Source organism: Balaenoptera physalus, assembly GCF_965194825.1.
Source record: "Balaenoptera physalus genome assembly, chromosome: 1".
Classification (NCBI taxonomy): domain Eukaryota; kingdom Metazoa; phylum Chordata; class Mammalia; order Artiodactyla; family Balaenopteridae; genus Balaenoptera; species Balaenoptera physalus.
The window spans coordinates 139,175,640-139,194,332 of NC_138882.1; the positions used below are offsets into that span (position 1 = coordinate 139,175,640).

The window sequence follows — 18,693 nt, forward strand, 5'->3', positions numbered from 1 at the left end:
CACAGAATAGCTGCAGGTGTCTGTGCACTAAGCAATACTAGAATTCCAAATTGATTTTGACAGTTGTCATACAAAAGATACAAGTAAAGTTCAGAGGCAACACAGACAGATCTTAAAGACATGGGGGAAAGGGCGATCAGGAGGGACTTGGAGGCCACGTAAAGAAGAATGGGTGGAATTTTGAGAGATGGAAAAACTGAGGTAAGGCAATGAGCAGCATGAATAAAGGTATGAAATTAGAAACACGCCACACCTTTCAGTCCTATTTGGGAGAATAAGCATAATAGTCCTATTTGATTAGAACATTGGGTGTCAGCAAGGGTGCAGATTGGAATACATTTGCAAAAGTAGCATGGTCAGGCCCCGATATTGGAGAGTGTTTTATGCTAGACCAAGGAATCTGACTTTATTTGGCAGACAATGGGGAGCCATTGAAAACTGTTCAACAGAAGGATGGCACACACAGTGGTTAATAAATATCTTAATATTGTTATACAGTTGTTTAATGTTTTGCAGTTATAGATCTCTTTCATATGTATAATCTTTTAAAATCCTCATCGTGCCTTGTGAGAAATGTTTTACTGTCTCTATTTTATACAGGAAGAGACTGAAGTTTAGGGAGTTTAAGCATCTCACCCCAAATCCCATAACTGATAAATGCAGAACCCAGAGAACTGAGCCTGGGCTTTCTGCCTCAAGTTCCATGCTCTTGCTATTACAGTGACGCCTATAAGATGAATAATTGATCTGATAGATGTAAGTTGTAAGGATAATAAGATGGAGCAGAAAATAAGCACCTGGTAAATTATTATTATCAGGGATTACTATTTGCAGAAAAAGTTAGCCGCTAAGAAGTAATGAGGTCCCAAACTGAGTGGGATCAGGGGGAATAGAAGGGTTATATATACCTTAAATTTCTCTTTACTTGTAGAGTGAAAGTTGTCAAAGGAATTTCAAGAATCGATGGAAAGCAGAAGAAAAGGTGTTTGCCATTGGGAATGAACATGGTAAGTGGGGAGAAGAGGGGTAGAAATTTCCTGTCACTCAAAACGTTATGGGCTGAAATCTCTTTCACTTACCTATAGGAAAGTGCCTCCACCTAGCGCTCTCCGGGGTGATGTCTCCGATCACACAGGACTTGGGGTACTTCACCATGTGAGAACGGCATTGCATTTGACAGTCAAGAATTTGCCAAGAGCCCAAAGTACTACATACAGTCTTTGGCAGTTGACAAAGCATTTTCAAGTGTGCTCATTTTCTTCTACAAACAAAGCCATGAAAGTTCTCTCCATTTTTATAAATGAGATCATTGAGGCTCGTCAAGGTAAGGGGACTTTCTTTAGACTCTGGAATTTCTGCATTGTCCAGTATGATAGTTATTAATCACGTGTGGCTATTGAGCAGTTAAAATGTGGTTTCAGATGTGCTGCAGGTGTAACATACACACTGGATTTCACAGACTTTATATAGAAAAATGATGTAAAATACCTCTGAAAAGTTTTACATTTGACATGTTGAAATTATAATATTTTGGATATAGTGAACTGAGTAAAATACATTATTAAAACAAATTGCACCTGTTTCTTTTTATGTGTTTACTAGAAAATTTTAAATTTCCTATGGGTTTCGCATTACATGACGATTGGACAGCACTGTTCTAGACCATAAAGCTATTGCTATTGACGTGAGTACTCGAAAGCCAACATTCATTCCCCCCACACACTCACTTTAGAAGAGGTGGTAATAAGGATAATAATTGGAGTTATTATTTATCCATTACCAAAGTTTCTAAGCACTTTGCATGCATGAACTAATTTAATCTTCATCAAAATTTCATGACCTGAGTATTATTTTATATATAGTAGATCATTTTATTTTGCAGATGAGAAACAGAGAAATTCAGGAGCTCTCCGAGAGCCACAGATTTAGTGGCGTCAGAATTCAGACTTAGCCAGTCTGCCTCCAGTGCCATTAGGAAGGCTTTAGTGGCTGCCTCTGTTGGGTAAGTCCCAAGGAGACATTTGGATTGATTTCACTTTATTGTTGACCTACTATAACTCAGGCAGCGTGTGAGAGACTTTAGATATTATCTCATTTAATCTTTGCAACAACTCCATTAAGTAGTTATTATTCCTATTTTACAGGTGAGTAAACTGAGGCTTGGAGAGATTGCACAACCTGCCCAAAGTCATACTAGGTACATGGTGGAACTCAGTTTATAATCCGGCCTGAATCTAAAGTTGATACTCCATCACTACGTCAGTCTGTGAAAGAGCTACACCTGAACCTCCTGGGGGTGCTTCCCAGGCAAACCCCAAGGTACTGAAGCAGTCTCTCTGGGGTGGGCTCTGGGAATTTGTTCTTCTTAGAATTGCTTCAGGTGACCCTCATCATCAGCCAAGTTTAGCGATAACCACCCTCTCCGAGTCTTTCATTTTCCTGGGAGTCCCACCTCTTCAGTCTCTCCTGGGAGCTGATGAAAAATTGAAAAAAAAAAAAAAAAAAAGGAAAAGGAAAGAAACAAACAAAAACAGTATTTCCCTTAGACAGCTTCAGTGAGGCTGACCATTCATCTCAGCAGTGTCCCTTCTTCTTTCAAATCTTATAATCATCTGCCCTAAAATGTGGGCTGAAATGATTTAATTAAGCAGAGATAATCATAGGCTTCAGAGATAAAATAGCCAGTCCTCCTGAAAACATCCTTACAAACATCGAAGCAGTCCAGGGCTGTGTCTGAGATGAGAGAGGCAGGGATTTAGGGAGTGTAGAGGTGGGGGGCGATGGGAGGAAGGAACGTAGCGGTAGACCCACAGGCTCTCAATGTGATTTATGGGGTCCTGGATGATTCACTAAGAATCACTGGATGTGAATGAAGACACAGAATGAATAAAATCAAGTGACTCTTGGGGATGGGGTTGTGTGTGTGTGTGTGTGTCCCCACGTGCACGAGCGTGCATGAGCGTGCACATGTGGTAGGAAGGTTATGTTTTTGGCAGCCTTGTTTGCACATAGTCAAGCAATTGCTTTATGTGACAGAGTCAGAACTTCTGACTAGCACACAAATATAAAATTAGGTCCTAGGTTTCATGGCAACCCAACTCAACACAGTAGCAAACAAGAATTGTTTGAGAATCTGAGAAAGAAGCCAACATTGTGTATGTCACAGCTAGCTTGCCTTCCTTTGACCAATTTCTCCTAATTTAGCAGTACTTCCGTTCCTGCCCTAATTTCCCCTGGTTTGTAAACTACGTCACTTAACTGAACTCAGCTCCAGACTTTAGAAAAACAAAATTTTGTATTTCAGCAATGGTTTTCTTGGCATTTCTGCTTCTAAAGAATTTTACTTGATTCTGATTTTTCCTTTTCACCCTTGAAAGATCGTAGCTATCAGTTGTGTTTCCCTGTTTCTCCTTTTCTAATGGAGTGTCTAACACAGTATAATGCAGTGTCTGTTAAATGTGATTAAAGATTTCAGTGTTTGGTAAAAACCAATATTTACCAGGGAAATCCCGCCAACATAAATGTGCAGGCGAGGTAGAAAATATTGGCTCAATCTCCCCCGGACACACACATACAAACAAGAACTGTAAATGTTTTGCATGTCACTTCTGACATTTCTGGACTCTTTTTTGCCAGTTTCACACATGTATCCATTTAACACAGATTCTGAACAGTCTTAAAACTGGAATAATCTAGATAATAGACTCCAATAGTCATTTTTAAAGTTGTTTTCTTATTAGCTGAGGTTTGTTGTTGCTGTTTTGTTTCTTCTGCTCTGGTGGTTCTTCTAGCATTTATCACACACTGTCACGTAATTTGTTTAAGAGGTTTCCTTGAATTATGAGAGTTAATATTATTTGAAATAGTAAACAAGGGAATACTGATTTTTTACAAAGTAAATTATACTATAAAACTTATTTGCAGAAACATCCACAGACATTTTGAGATTAAGTCAGTCTTGTTTGAGTGATTGCTTTAATTTAGCAAACATTTACTGAATTGAATTTATTCACTGATTGAATTTATTGAATGAATGAAATACTGCTACACTTTGAATGAATTTCAAATAGTTGTAGTTTGGATTTGAAATTATTTCTCTGAAACTGAATAGCCCAGGCAGCCAGCAGACAGAAGGCCCCAGCTGGCACCTGGCAGCCACAGCCTCAGGAGGAAGACTGGAGAGGGTGGAGACTGAGTGAGTTTCACGTGGCCAAAGCTCAGGACCAACCCCTCAGTAAAAACTTTAAACTGCAGTTCCTATACCACACTTCCTCTTAGTACAGAGGGCTGGGTCTGAGACGAGGGAGAGGGAATGACTCATCTGCAAAAGAGGCCACTGAGATTGCTAATGGCAAACCCTGAACAGTGCCTGGTAAAGAGCAAGCACTTAATAAATGCTTACCTTATAAACAAGTAAAATGAAATCCAATAACCTACTATAACTTATGGGTTCAGTGTGGCATGTTCTGATCAAGATTTAGGAGCAAGAACAATTTCTATGTCTAGTCGTCATGATAAAATCCCTTTGGTTACTTTCTCTAACTCCAAATGCTCAAGTGCTTATGCACCAAAAACTGAAGGACCACGGGAAGGATGGATAAGGATAATGTTAGTCAGAGCAACCATTAATTGAAAGTCTGCCTGAACAAAATCTCTCTAATCTTCGAGACAACCTTGTGCGGTAGATTGCGTTATCATTAACGTATAGATGACAGAACAGGTGGGAAGGGAAATGGTGAATGAGGCTGGAAAGGTGGCCTGGGTGCCTGGGCTCAATAGCAGGCCCCAGTCCGGGATACAAAAGAAGCAAAAGACAAGTCGTTGCTGTCCTCTAGGAATGTGTGATCCGAGAGGGGAGCAGGAATGCTCAGGCACAGAAGGCAAACAGCAAGCGCACACTGTGGGCTGTGGGCTGGATCATCCGAAGACTGGGAGCAGCAAAGCCATGCTTGTGTTTTGAACAGAGCAGGAGCTTATTAATACATGCTTGTGGAAGTGCACTGAACTTAATTGAATTAAGAACCAAATAACGGTAATCTAGATGGAAAAGCATGGGATCCAAAATGAAATGCAAAGCAGCAGGGAGATAAGTCTTACTGAACAGAGGTTGTTGAAGAAAAACGGTTAGAGAGTCAGAGCGGGGCCAGATTGTGAAGTGCAGGAGTCTGGACTTGATGTACGTACGAGCAGCAAGGAGCTACTGGAGGTTCTGGTCGAGGGGCGAGGCATGAGGAAAGAGGGAATTTAGGACAATGCAGCCAACAGGAGTGTGTAAGATGCCCCTCAATGGGAAGCAGCTAGAGTTAGGGGTCCCAGGAAGACCCAACTGTGGGGATCTAAGCTGAAAACAATGCAGGCTAGAACAGGTGGTGACGATAGGATGAAAGAGAGAAGTTCTAAATAAGGTCTGGAAGGAAACAAATATATACCAATTCATGACAGGGCAAAAAATATACCATTCTCCATAAGAGATGACCAGGGAGAGGAAGGTGTGCAAAACTGTCAGCACGGTTTCTAGCCTTGGAGTGGACAGAGCAGAACCACTGACAGATATGAAGGAGTTGGGGGAGGAGGGGGAAACGGTAATTTGGACTCCCTGGAGTTTGGTGTGATTCCCATATGGTTCCAAGGACTTGGGGTGGGTCTCTAGTAAGTGGACTGAGCTCCAGGCATGGATTGCTGCTGAGGATTATGAGATGGGGGTCGTGAGCACACACTGCCTGCCCATGACTCTCCAGGGCAGGTGTCTATCTTCTAATTGGTTCCTGGAGAAAGGTCAATAACAAATACAAGATCCCACCCACGGCCTGCACATTATCTCACCAACTTGAGTGATTTCCAGCTCTGCAGGGCACAAGCCCAATGCAAGAGATTTCTCTCTTCTCAGCATCTGCAAGGTACAAGGCCAAATCCTCTGTGGAAAGGACCACTAAAGCTGGATGCGGCCCGAGAGACCAATCATATTTAAACCAACTCCTTGGTTCATAGGTGATACGACTGAGGCCAGGAGAAAGGAATGGACATCTCCAAGATCATACAGCCATTCCCTCTGTGAAACAGCAGGGACCAGTTTTGAATTTTTACAGAACCTGTTGTTGCCACTTCACTGTGCCTCAACTCTGACTGGCAACATTTAAAGTACCATTCATTTAAACTAGTATCTGTGGATACATAATAGGTGTCAGTCTCCATGCTAAACACAGAGGATACCAGAAGGGTAAATAGAGCAATCACTGCCATTGAGGCACTCACAGTCCAGGAAAGACTGTTTGAGAATAGGAGTCATTGCTTTTCCTCGGGTAGGAGTGATAGGGAAGGCTTCCTGGAGGAAGTTATGCCTTGGCAGGGTTTTAAAGGATGAATAGGAGTTTTCTCAGCAAGAAATAGGAAAAGAAGGTAAAAGTATTTTATAAGCAAAGGGAACAGCGTGTATCAAAGTAAAGAGATGATACAGTATAGTGCTTGGTGTTACTATTAAGGGTTTAGTAGTTTCATGGCAATTGAGGGTAGAGAAGGAACAGCAGGAGAGGCAGACAGAGCACTGTTAGGAATTTTAAAAGTATGTGTGTTGGGGGTGGGGGGAGTGAAAAACATGAGGAAGACATCCACAAAGTTCCTAAATGATATTCCTTAGAGTTATAATCAGAGATATATAGAGAGTTAGAGAGCAAAAGTCAGTAAACTTTTTAAAAAAGACCAGATAGTAATTATTCTAGGCTTGTGAGCCACATGGTCTGAGTTGCAAATATTCAACTCTGCCATTTAAGCATGAAAACAGCCACAGATAATACAGAAACAAATGCAAGTCACTGTGTTCCAATGAACCTTTATTTTCAAAAACAAGTGTACGGCCCGAGGGCCATGTTTGCCAATCACTACTACAGAGACATCCTGAGATCCTGACATCACTCTCGATACCTGTGGTAGACAGAACAAAGGCTTCCCAAAGAGGTCTACATCCTAATCCTTGCAACCTGTGAATATATTATGCCACATGGCAAAGGAGGATTAAGGTAGCAGATGGGAATATGGCTGCTAATGAGCTAATCTTAAAATTAAAATATTATTTTAGATTATCTAGGTGGGCCCTATGTACGAGGGTCCTTAAATGTGGAAGTGGAAGACAGATGAGTCAGTGTCCGAGTGATGGAATGTGAGAAATATTCAACTGACTATTGCTGCCTTTGAATGTGGAACATGGCCAGGAGCCAAGGAAGGCAGGCAGCCTCTAGAAGCTGGAAAACGCAAGAAAATGGATTTTCCCCTAGAGACTCCAGAAAGGAACACAGCTTTGCCAAAACCTTGATCTGTGTCGTTTTAAGCCACAAAGTTTGTGTAATTTCTTACAAGGGCCATAGATAACTAATACAATGCTCACGTGAGCTAAACCTTCTAAACATTGTGGTGAACTCTCCGGCCTCCAGAGTAAAGAACTCAGGTTTAACATCCATTTAAGTGCCTCATTTAAATGCAAAGGGTAGGTTAAAGAAATCTGGATTTGGATGTGGGGAAATTAGGCCATGCTTCAGTGAGTGTCTAGAATAAGGAGCTGCTTTTACACTGAACAGGCTTTACAGCTCCCTGATGAGGTAGAGGAGGCACTGAAACAAAATTTCCCGTGATGTGTGTTTCTCAGGGGGCTCCCAGACCTATACACTTGGGGATTTAGAGAACTGTGTGCGTGAGGGTGCAGATGAAAGTCCCAGAGCAGGTCCCGTAGGCAGGCTCAGAGTGGGGAAGTGGGCCGTCAGACATCAGCGCCTGACTTTCTCTTCCACCCACAGCAGGCTACCCTCTGCCCTCTGCTGTGCCACTGTAACATTTACGTCACAGGGGATACACTTTGCTGCCCTAACATGTGTGTTACAAGGGAAATGAGAGCACGAAGCTGGTGGCATTTGACAAAGGAGGCAGCATTCCAAAGACGAGCTTGGGCAGGCCCGGCAGGCACATGCTGTTAGGGGTCATTTCAGAGACAGCCACTGCCGCTGGGCACTCACAGAGGTAGGTCGGTTGAGGTCAAGGGCCTCTGCCCAAAAGGCCTCTCAAACTACCTTCCGTGGCCAGAGGCGGAGGCCATGGGTTCCAACCTCCCTTCCACACTGTAAACATCCTGAAAGCAAAGACTTCCTCACAGCAGCTAACGCAGTGCCTTCCACGCCAGAGCCAGGCGTCACTGCCCAGTGGCTAACTGATTATTAGTAAAATCTAGGAGACGGTGAAGGCAGATCTTGTCATAACAGTAACAGTTCTCACAATAAATTTGGAAAGTATATTTCAATGTACAAAATATCCTCACATACACTGTCTCAAATGATCCTCCTAAGGCTGCTAGGAAGGGAGTATTAGCAAACCCATTTTGCTGAGAAGGAGAATGAGTTTCATAGGCATTAAGTGACTAGATTAACACTCCACAGATTGCAACTGGAAGAGCTGGGCCTGAACCCAGGTCTTTGGTGTCTTAGATTGGGAGTTCATCTGCATCTTACAACTTCTCCTCCTTTCCTCCCTTCTCTTCGTCCCTCCCTTCTGGAAACACTGAGTATCTACTATGTACCAGACAACACTGTTCAAGGTCCCACAGATATAAAGTTAACTAAGAAGGTTCTGGACCTGAGGAAGATCATAGTTTGGCAGGGGAGCCAGACATGTCAGTGTGCAAACTATGATACAACCTAAGACTAAGACATTTATTGAGTACTCTATGTGTCGTGCACTGTACAACTAACGTTCAACATCTTATGATGTAGGTATATCAACTTCCCCACTTTACAGGTAAGGAAATGTAGCTTTAGAGTCATTAAGTATCTCGTAAGTTGCAGCCAGGATCCCCATTCTCTCCTGATTCCTCATCTCACACTCTCAGTCACTCTACAGTGCTATGTCACCGTAAGCACTAGCACAGAGCTCTACACCGGGGCAGTGAAAGAGCAGGGGAAAGACGGGTTGACCGTCCAGCAGAATTAGAGAAGCAGAATAAAAGATGGGTTGACCGCCCCTAGAAAGTGGGACATGTGCATTTAATGCAGCAGAGAGGAATGAACCAGGTCATTTAAAGATGCTCTTTAAGTTTGACCCCTGATTCTAAAAACTGAACATGAGAAGAGGGTATCCCACAAATCTGATGCCATTTAAAAATATTTTTCTGAGTAACTATTAGGTGCAAAGCATTGCCCAGGGGATTCCATGAGGAATCAGATTCAGGCCCAACTCTTAAGGAGATAATCCTGATTTGCACTGAGAGAGTAGAGGTGAAGCCATCTTCTAAGGTCACTGTGGGGTAGAAGAAAAAGTTCTGAACTGGGAGCTGGGAGATCTGGACTCCAGTCCCAGTTTTATCACCTGTTCACGCAGCAAGCCCCTCAGCCTCTCAGTTCCATTTCTGCAGCTTTGAAATCCAGTGTTGGAACAGATAATGTCTAGGGCCTCTTTTAGCTCTGATATTTTATTATTCTGTTTCGTTAAGGAAGTAGAGGAAAAGAGCTTACGTGTCACAGGGGACTGGAAAGGGAGAGAGTAGTTCACCTCACCAGAAGCCATCCCACAGGAGGTGCCTTTGGCACCCCAATCCTGCAGGTGCCCAGCAGCCGCGTGGTGTGAGCTGCCAGGGTCCCCGCCTGTTTTCTACTCTCAAACTTGCAAGGGATCCCCTAAATAATGAAACCACAGACAGGTACCCCAAGAGGTCAGTGTTTTTCAGCTGCCTTGCACATCCACAGCACTAAGTGGCTGCTTGAAGCTATTATACCATTATTATTGTTGTTGTTAGAGAATTACGGTAATTAAGACTATTTACTGGGAGCATTCTACACACAAGATGCCATGAGGGGTGCTTTGCTGACAATTACCTCCTCTTCTTGCCAAATTTAAGCAGTGTTACTGTCTCTAATCTAGAGATGAATCTGTGGCTGGAGAAGGTTAAATAACCTGCCTGAAGCCACACAGCCACCAGTCTGGGGCAGAGCCTGTACTCCCACCCAGGACCTAACCCTAATCCTAACCCTAACCGTAATCCTAACTTCATCCTCCTGCTCTATTTTGCTACAATCTGCGATGCTTCCAATCTGGGTACCCTTCCTTCACTTTAACCTGCCATGAGCAACTGAAAAGGAGGTAAAATGGCCGATACGAATCATACCATCATCTTACCTTACAGTTTGCAAAGCGCTTTCTCATAAATCCATCACCTGATTCTCATGTCAGCCAGAGAGCGAGATGGAGCATTATTTCTATTTTATAGAAGAAGAAACTGAGTATCAAGGGAAGTGAGTAACCTGGAGGTTTCTTAAACCCTCTTGCCATGCTAATCATGTACTCATCTAAATTTCTGACCACTCTGGGACATTAATTTTCAGAACATTGTGTCATGTGTCTTAAAATGTATCCGGTTATTTATATTTGCATTGCAGCATGGCTAATGTAGGGCCTTCCCGAAGAGATATTACCAAATGGCAACTGGTGTTTCCTTAAATCTTCTTCCAGGACTCAGTGTAAGTGATTCCCAAATAACTAAGAATAGTTCAGTGAGTGCTAAAGTTCCAAACCCTCACAATAATACAATTTTTTTTTTCTTTCAAAATGCCAGTACATTCATTGAAACCCATCCTCTTTACTGAGTTGACAGTGTTTATGTAAACTTCACAGAACATTTTGAACCTTCTTTTCTGAGTGTAAGGCTGTATGTAGTGCCATGAAGTAGATCACGAAGAACTTTCTTATAAATTTTCTACAAACTATGTCTAAATGCAATTTTAACATAGCTTTGTATACATCAGAAACATATTCATCAAGTCTTCCCAACTATATACCCAAAGAAAGCACATAGAAAAAGAAATTTAAATAATCTTTTGTTTCTCTGTCTCACAGAATCAGACTCTCTTACCACTAGAGAAGGTTGTGTGGTGGTTAAATCAATCAGAGCAATTGCCACATGAAACAACAGGGATGAATCTCATAAACTTAAATGACGAGCAAAAGAAATCAAATATTAAAAAGCACATAAAATATGATTCAATTTATATAAAGTTCAAAAGAGGCAAAAAGGAGTCTATGATTTAGAAGTCAAGAGAGTGGTTACCTTGAGGGGGATTGTGATTGGGAGGGGACTTGCGGGGGGCTTTCATGGGGCTGGCGATGATGTATTTCTTGTTTCAGGTTCTGGCTACGTGGATGTGTTCATTTTATAAAAATTCACTGACTTCTACACTTGTGATTTGTGTACTTTTCTCTCTGCATGTTATATTTCAATAAAACGTTTCTGGAAAAAAATCAATTAACTCTAGCTTCTTGGGCCTTGACATCTGTAACTAGCATCTTGTCGCTTCTGTCACTTCTGTTTCCCTTTGGAGCTTCTCAGTGGGAAGTGCTCCACCTTTAATTCTGAAATACCTCTACTAAGCTCAACCTTCTTATCTGCCTAATTTTGTAATTTTTTCATTGCTACTGGAGGGCAGAGCCAACGTGGTTTGAAGAAGAAAAGGTTCTACCATTTACAGTTGTTGAGTCCTTAAGCAACAGCTTGTTCAATGTGACTCTGAGGATCTCTACCTGTGTAACTGGGGTAATAATGGCTGCTTCATAAGGTTATGATTACTCGTCATGAGGATTACAGGAAACAATGTGTGCAAATGCCATCAGAAATCCTAGCATAATGGTACTCTTGGAAATCTGACTTTTGCCCTTAACTCCTCCCCACATTGCCCATTCTGCTTGGATCTTCGTCTAACATGAATCCCATCAACACTAGTATATAAAACAATAATATTCCCCACTACCCGGGAATTCCTGGGAAACCCCCATTGTCCATATTTTCTCTTCTGCTGCCATAGTTGAAAAGCATCAATACTAGGTTAATTACATCTACCACAAATGCCCGGGTCTAACCTCAGCAGGGCTCCTAGTGCAGTTTTATCATCTCGCTACTGATTCCTCATAGGTGTATATGAAAACATTCCCACTGCTCACAAATTCCCATTTCCATGTCTATCCTCTCACTTTTACCAAAGATCCAATTTCCTACTTCACTGGTAAGATAAAGGTCAATTTGAATTTTACCAACTTCACCCCATTCTTGCCCCAGGAGGCTTCTTTGTCTCCACTTTTACCTATCCATTTTAGTGTCTCTCCTCATTTTGTTTTGTTTTTTTCTCCTCCACTCTAGTTGTTTTTTTTTTAAAGACCTTGATAATTTCAGTTATAACCTCACTCATTTACGCCTTTAACAACTTGTTCTCCATGACCTTCACTGTTTCTACCTATACACTCCTTTATGTTTTTCCCATCCTACAACCTAAAAGCTTTTCCTTAGGCCCTGCTTCAACATTATCACAACATTCTTCTTTTATTGCCACCTTCCAGAGAAATAATTTTAATTTCTAGTTCCACTTCTTCACCAGCCCATCAACCTTCAATGTTTGTAGTCTTGTTTCTGCTCCCTCCATTCAATGGCAACTGCTTTCTCTCTCTCTCTTTTTCTCAAAACCCAGGGGCCTCCTGAATGTGAAATTTAGTGGGCACTTACTATTTATTTTATTTTATTTTTTACTGGGCACTTCTTAGTATCCATTGACATCTGTCACACTTGACTTAGTGACTTAGTGACTCTAATCTCTCCTTTGGCAATTTCATGTACTTCCATGTCTTTAAATGTTACTTTCATTTTGATAGCTCCCAAATCATTGTCCCTGATCTGTTACTGAAATGCCACATCTACGTTTCCAGCTGACTAATGCATCTTACCACAACATTATTCTACTTCTACAAATTCAAACTCATCATAAAATAGATCATTTTATGGAATAAACATTGTTCAAGGCATCTGATTTCGCCAACTGGCTATTCTACTAACTTGCAGAGTGATCATAGACAAGTCATTTACTCTCACTGGATTTTCTTCTACATGAAACAAAGGGATTGGGCATAATCATAATGACTTTAATAGCTGTGAAATTCTATAATGCTATGTTTAAAAAGATAAAGCCATTATCTTCTTCCCACCTACAATCTGCCCTTTTTCTTGACTTCCATATTTTTATTAATGGTACCCATATTCCCATAGTTATCCAAACTTAAAATCTCTGCTTTATCTTCCATGCCTCCTTTTTTTCTCAGTTTCTACAACCTACCAGTTGGCAGGCTTAGTGGATTCTACCTCAAAAATATCTACTGCATCCAGTCCCATCTTTCCCTTTCTCTCATTATAAATTATAGTCAAGCCCTCATTTAACCAACCGGGGCTTTTGCAGTCACTTTCTCACTGGTCTCCATGTTTTATACCATCAAAAGACTGATTTTCTTCACACATGACTCATTACATCAAGTGCCAGCTCAAAAATCTTTAATGACCCCCATGACCTTTCTAATACACCAAATACCTTTATTTGGTGTTCAGGGTTCTTTCTAACCCAGGTCTAACATCACATACTCTTCTCCTTTACTTAAATCTCAGCTGCAAACACAGGGATGGATTTGTTCCCCAAGTAAGTCCTGTTATTTTCACCACACTCTCCTGGTTTGTGCTGTTTTCTCTGAATGGATGATGTTCTCTGTAATCCTTTATTGAAATCCTTGCCATCAATCAAGTCCCAAGTCAGATGGAACTTCTACTTGACGTCTTCCTTGAATCCCACGGCTGGAAGCCATCTGTCCCAGCTCAAAACACCAGTGCCATCACGCTCTTCTGCAGTGACACTTTATCATGTTCTTAGCTGATTTAAAGTGATTTATATACACTCATTTTTCATTATCTGAAGGACAGAGGCCATGTCCCCTTTGTACCCAGATCCGTACTTCTACTGTAGGCTTATAATAGAAAGGGGATAAAAGAATGAATTAAGTACTTAATATTGTACCTTGTGTATGACAAAAAAATAAAAGTCACAGGAAACATGCCCTTAAGGAGTTGTCGGGGACACAAATCACTACCCAAGGAGACAGTTAGAAAACAATGTAAGATATTCTAACATATCAACACCAAATAGAATTGCCTCTGCTTTAGATTCAGATTTTGTTCCAGCTCAGCTCCAAGTAACTGGATGGTATCAAACATAAATTGCCCTGGGTTACTTTTCTTATGAGTAAACTGCAGAGTTGTCCAATTTAGCCAAAAAACAAACAAAATGAAGACAAACAAAGACAGCCAGTTAAATTTCAATTTCAGATAAATAATATATATTTTTAGTTCTTATACTATAATTTGTCCTTATAGTAAAAAATTATTTGTTATTTATCTGAAATTCAAATTTACTGGGCATCCTGCATTTTATTTGGCAGTCCTCAATAAGTGAACTGTTGTTAATCATCTCTGAGGCTGACTACTCCAACATTCTACATTCAACAGCATTTTCAGAGAAAGGAAGGATAAAGCTGTGCTGTTCCCTCGGCTTGTAATTCCTTTCCCCTAGATCTCTGCGCTCAGCTTTTAGCTCAGTTATAGATGCCATAAAACCCTTTTGACTCTTCTATCCAAAACAGCACCTTCTTATCCTTCCAGCTCCCTTCTCTGGTCACCCCTTATTCCATTAGCTTGTTTTTTTTTCATTATCTGAAATTATCTCCTCCGTTCCTTTGGGCACATGCTTATTGCCTGTCTCTCTCTGTCACTAGAATGTAATCTTCAGAGAGAAGGGTCTTTACTATCCTGTTCACTGCTGTGTCCCCAGCACCTAGAACAACAATGGCAGATACACGAAACACTTAAAAAACCAAAAAAAAAAAATACAATAAGTGCTAAAAATGAATTTTTTGGCCAAAGAGGACTAATGGGGTCCAAATGAAGAAAGCTGAGTATGGGTTAATGTGGTTAGGAAAGGTTTCTTGGAGGAAGTGGGACTTTAGCAATGCCATAGAGCGCTGGTTTGGGGGGAGAGTGTCTATCACCTGAATAAGCTTAGGAACATTTGCAAGCTATACAAGTCCCTGCCCTGCCCCACCTCCTCACTGGGTTTATCAGAATTTAGGGTGGTTGATAAGCACCATGTTTAATGTCAAAAGGCTCCCCAGATGATTCTGATATAACCCCTCTACCCCATTTGAGAACGTCTTTCACAAAGGATGGGTAGGATTTGGTTAAGCAGAAAGCCTTAAGAACAGAACAATGTGAACTGAGCACAAAGAGAAGAAAAAGAGCATCAACTCTCAGGTGGTGTGAAAGTACTGCTCAGATTGGAATAGAGTTAAGGAATTTGTGCTTCAGCTTGTAGGCAAAGGAGAACAAAGGAAGGATTTTCAGAAGGAAATAAAATTGTAAGTTGCTACCTATACTTTATACCAGGATCAGGAAACTCTGAGGAACCAAACACAGCCTACTGCCTATTTTTGTAAATAAAGTTTAACTGGAGCACAGCCATGCCCATTTGTTGACACACTGCCTAGGACTGCTTTTGCTGAAAGTTCAGCACAATGCCTGTAATACTCAACCCTTGTCAAGCTCTCCATGTCCTTTAAGATTCTGCCATTGCATAAATGGCCTTGCAGCCAGGGCTCCACTGATTCATTTTATGTGATGATTACATTTATGCATTCATTAATTCCTAGATGCTTGAAAGGATTTGGGATATACAGGTTCTAGGTTAAAGTGCTGGGTTCTGTATTTACACGACTTGTGAGTCCTACACCTTGCTCATCATCTACCATGATTATCATACTCTGTCGATATGTGGTTCTGATAACATATATCACTGGTATTGTAGGGTCTTCTAATCTGGCACCAAATAGGAAGATACAGTTATAAATAACCACATAGCAAGTTCAAGTCTCTTCTCAGAAACTGATATTTGACAGGATCGGTATGAAGCTTGGTTCCCAGCAATAGCACCAGACACATGAGCAGCCAGGGTGTCATGGCCAAGTTTTCCAGTAACTCCAAAAATATCTACTCTCACCTCTTTCCCCATAGAGTTACACAAACACTAACTTCCATCCTTATCACACTTTTAGTCCTCTCCCAACTCTAAGTCTTACTTCTGGGAATAACCTAATGTTTTAAGCAAATGGCTATAGAGTTTGGTTTCCTGAGAGCCTCCTCCTGGAAATGGTACTGTTTTAGATGGCTTTAAAAGAGTTTTCCATCTTCTCCTGCCCCCAAGGGTAATGTGGAAGCAAAATTCCCTTTTGGTTACAGTAGATTACACAGCATTTACTCAAGAAATATTTATCCAGACAGAGTTTATCATCCTATATGTTGGGGTTAAATGGTGAAAAAATAACCACTAGTGAATGACTTGTAAATAACTAGTTTTAGTGCCTAGACAGTGATATTCCAATATGGGTAATTTAATTAGAGTGGTAAGGATAAAGCGGTGATAATCACTGGGTACCACATAAGCCTACAGAATGGTCACCTAACAAAATCTTGGGGACTTCTTGGAGGAAGTGGTGTCTAAGTGATAAGCTGAAGGAGCTACATAGATCAAGAGGAGGTGGGAAGAGAAGCCAAAACAAGAGAAGTTCTAAAGGTCCAGAAAGAATAGAAGACTGGAGTCCCGTGTCAATAATATACTATAAACAGTTGCTGATTATCTGAGGATAGCTAAAAAGCTTTGTGGTAGATTCTCATCACTCTCTGGTATGTTGCATAAGGAAACAAGGGCTTTGGTTTATATTCTACTTTTTATACTGCCACCACTTTTTTGTGTGTGTGAGCTCTGGACATTGCTTAACCTTTTAGAACATCAATTTTCTCATTTGTCGAATCTCATTTGTCAATAGGAATACCTGCCCTTCAAGGACTTTGCAGGAATCCAATGACACAATGTGTGGGAACGTGCTTTGCAATCTCTAAAATGCAAGGGATTGTTATTCTAATTCCAGCCACCACCCAGGCCACTCCCTGTTTCCACCCACCATTGTCCATCTAGATTTGCTCAGCAAATGCAAGCTACTTTTAATGTCATCTGCTGACAATAAATCAAATAAATCAAGAGCCCCCAAATCCAGATTTTTAGATTCTCCCAGGCTACACAACACCATAGCCCACGTAATAGGTAACAGTAAGGTGACCATCAGGGAAACTTACCAAACTGTCAATCTGTAATTCTTTATGTTTTTCTTGCTCATTTGACAAATGTGGAAACCAATGGGGAAGAGTCCCATGAATGTCGCCCAGCTAGGGAGTGATGCTAAGAGCATCTGGTTTGTGGATGAACCGTGCATTTCCATCATCTCCTGCCTCCAAAGCCAATGGGTCCCTTCTGCTTCAGGACCTTCTCAAGTCCTCCAGAAATCAGTATAGGGACAGTGAACTGCAATCTGGAAGCAGTTTAGCTTTCCCCGTTTTCACCCAGGGAAGCTGTGTCCTAATCCCTCCCTGCTTCTGGGCTTACTGTAACTGAATAGTCCAAACCTCTGGGGTTTGGGAGGCTAATGACCACCTCCCAGACAAAGTTAATCAGTTGGATGAGCAGTAAGCTCCAAGCTTTAGCAAGAGATTTCTCTCAAGTTATAAACGCCCAGTGAACTTGCTACTTGTATTTCTCCCATCACAGTCATTCCCTAGGAGAAGTTCAGCAGGGATCCCTGTAATAAAAAGGTCTTTGTAACTCACATGGGTGTAAAAAACCAAACCAGTCATTTGGGAAAGGAACTCATTTATGCCCATGGGGAGGAAAGGCTAGGGGATACATTCATGACCTAGTTTTAGGTAACGTTTAAAATGAACTTTAATAACATTTTCATTTCATTGTTATTATTCTACCATGAGGTCACAATTATACGTTTGCAAAGAATTCTTTCTCTAATATATCCCGTGCTTTTGAAAAATATTGGCAGGCAATCTGGGGTAGTTAAAAAAAAAAAGAGTACTGTCCAGTGGCAAAAAGATCAGAGATCTAGCCCCAGCTTTATCACTTACTAGTATCGGGGATCTTGGCATGTCACTAAACTTCTCGGGGCCTCAGCTACCTCCTCTGTGACATACGAGTCCTTTTTACTCCAGGATCAACTGAAGCAAGAATGACAGCCACAAGAAGCATGAAAGTGACTTGAGGATCATGATCTCTGACTCAGTTTCCCATAGCCCAAAACTTTACAGGACTGGGAACACAGCAGGCCCTCAGGAAATACTTGCTGCTCAAATAAAGAAGCTCCAAAATGGGTCCTTAAAATAATGGAAAAAAGTATGCTTAAATTATTAAAAATTACCAGTTGACAAAAATCTGCTTATCTGATATTGGTAGTCTGGTGTATGTGGCAGCCATGTGAGGCCCAGAAGATGTCTGTAGCTTGTACTGTGGCCCATTCATGAACAAATGGTTTTCTTCTGAGTGTTTCAGTACACTACACCCGATGCACACACACATATATACATCCATGCTATCTTTTACTAGGGAGAAAATGGAGACTATTTGAGGTATTAATAGCTTGACCTTCAGAGCCCACCCATTTAAACATTATCTATCAAAAATGTCATGTTTGGGTGAGAAACCCCAATAAAAAGAAGACTAGAGAATAGGCTGTTTATGAACAATACATTTGGATACTAGAAATGGAGCTGTACGTGACAAGCTGCGATTGCCCAATCCATCCAGGGTAGAGAGATTGCCCTGGCATAGAGTCATCTTCCTAATGGAACTCAGACCCTCTGGAAATCAAAAATATAGAGAAGGGTAAAGGCCTTGAGTGCAGGATCTGTGTCTTAAGTCACAGCTACTTACACGCATGTAGGCATCTAACACATATTTGATGAATGTATTAATA

At 41.2% G+C, this 18,693-nt stretch overlaps 1 protein-coding gene across 6 annotated transcripts in view; it reads right to left on the minus strand.

Moving 5' to 3' along the window:
* PDE4B (phosphodiesterase 4B) overlaps positions 1-18,693 on the minus strand; it is a 601,639-nt gene that overhangs the window by 57,482 nt on the left and 525,464 nt on the right. Inside the window, exon 1 of one of the 6 annotated variants that reach the window (XM_082419766.1) lies at positions 10,150-17,098. The exons of the other annotated variants lie outside the window; for them this stretch is intronic. The gene's annotated coding sequence lies outside the window, so the exon portion shown is untranslated. Of the gene's footprint in view, positions 1-10,149; positions 17,099-18,693 lie in introns of those variants that run through there. 6 annotated transcript variants of the gene reach the window in all.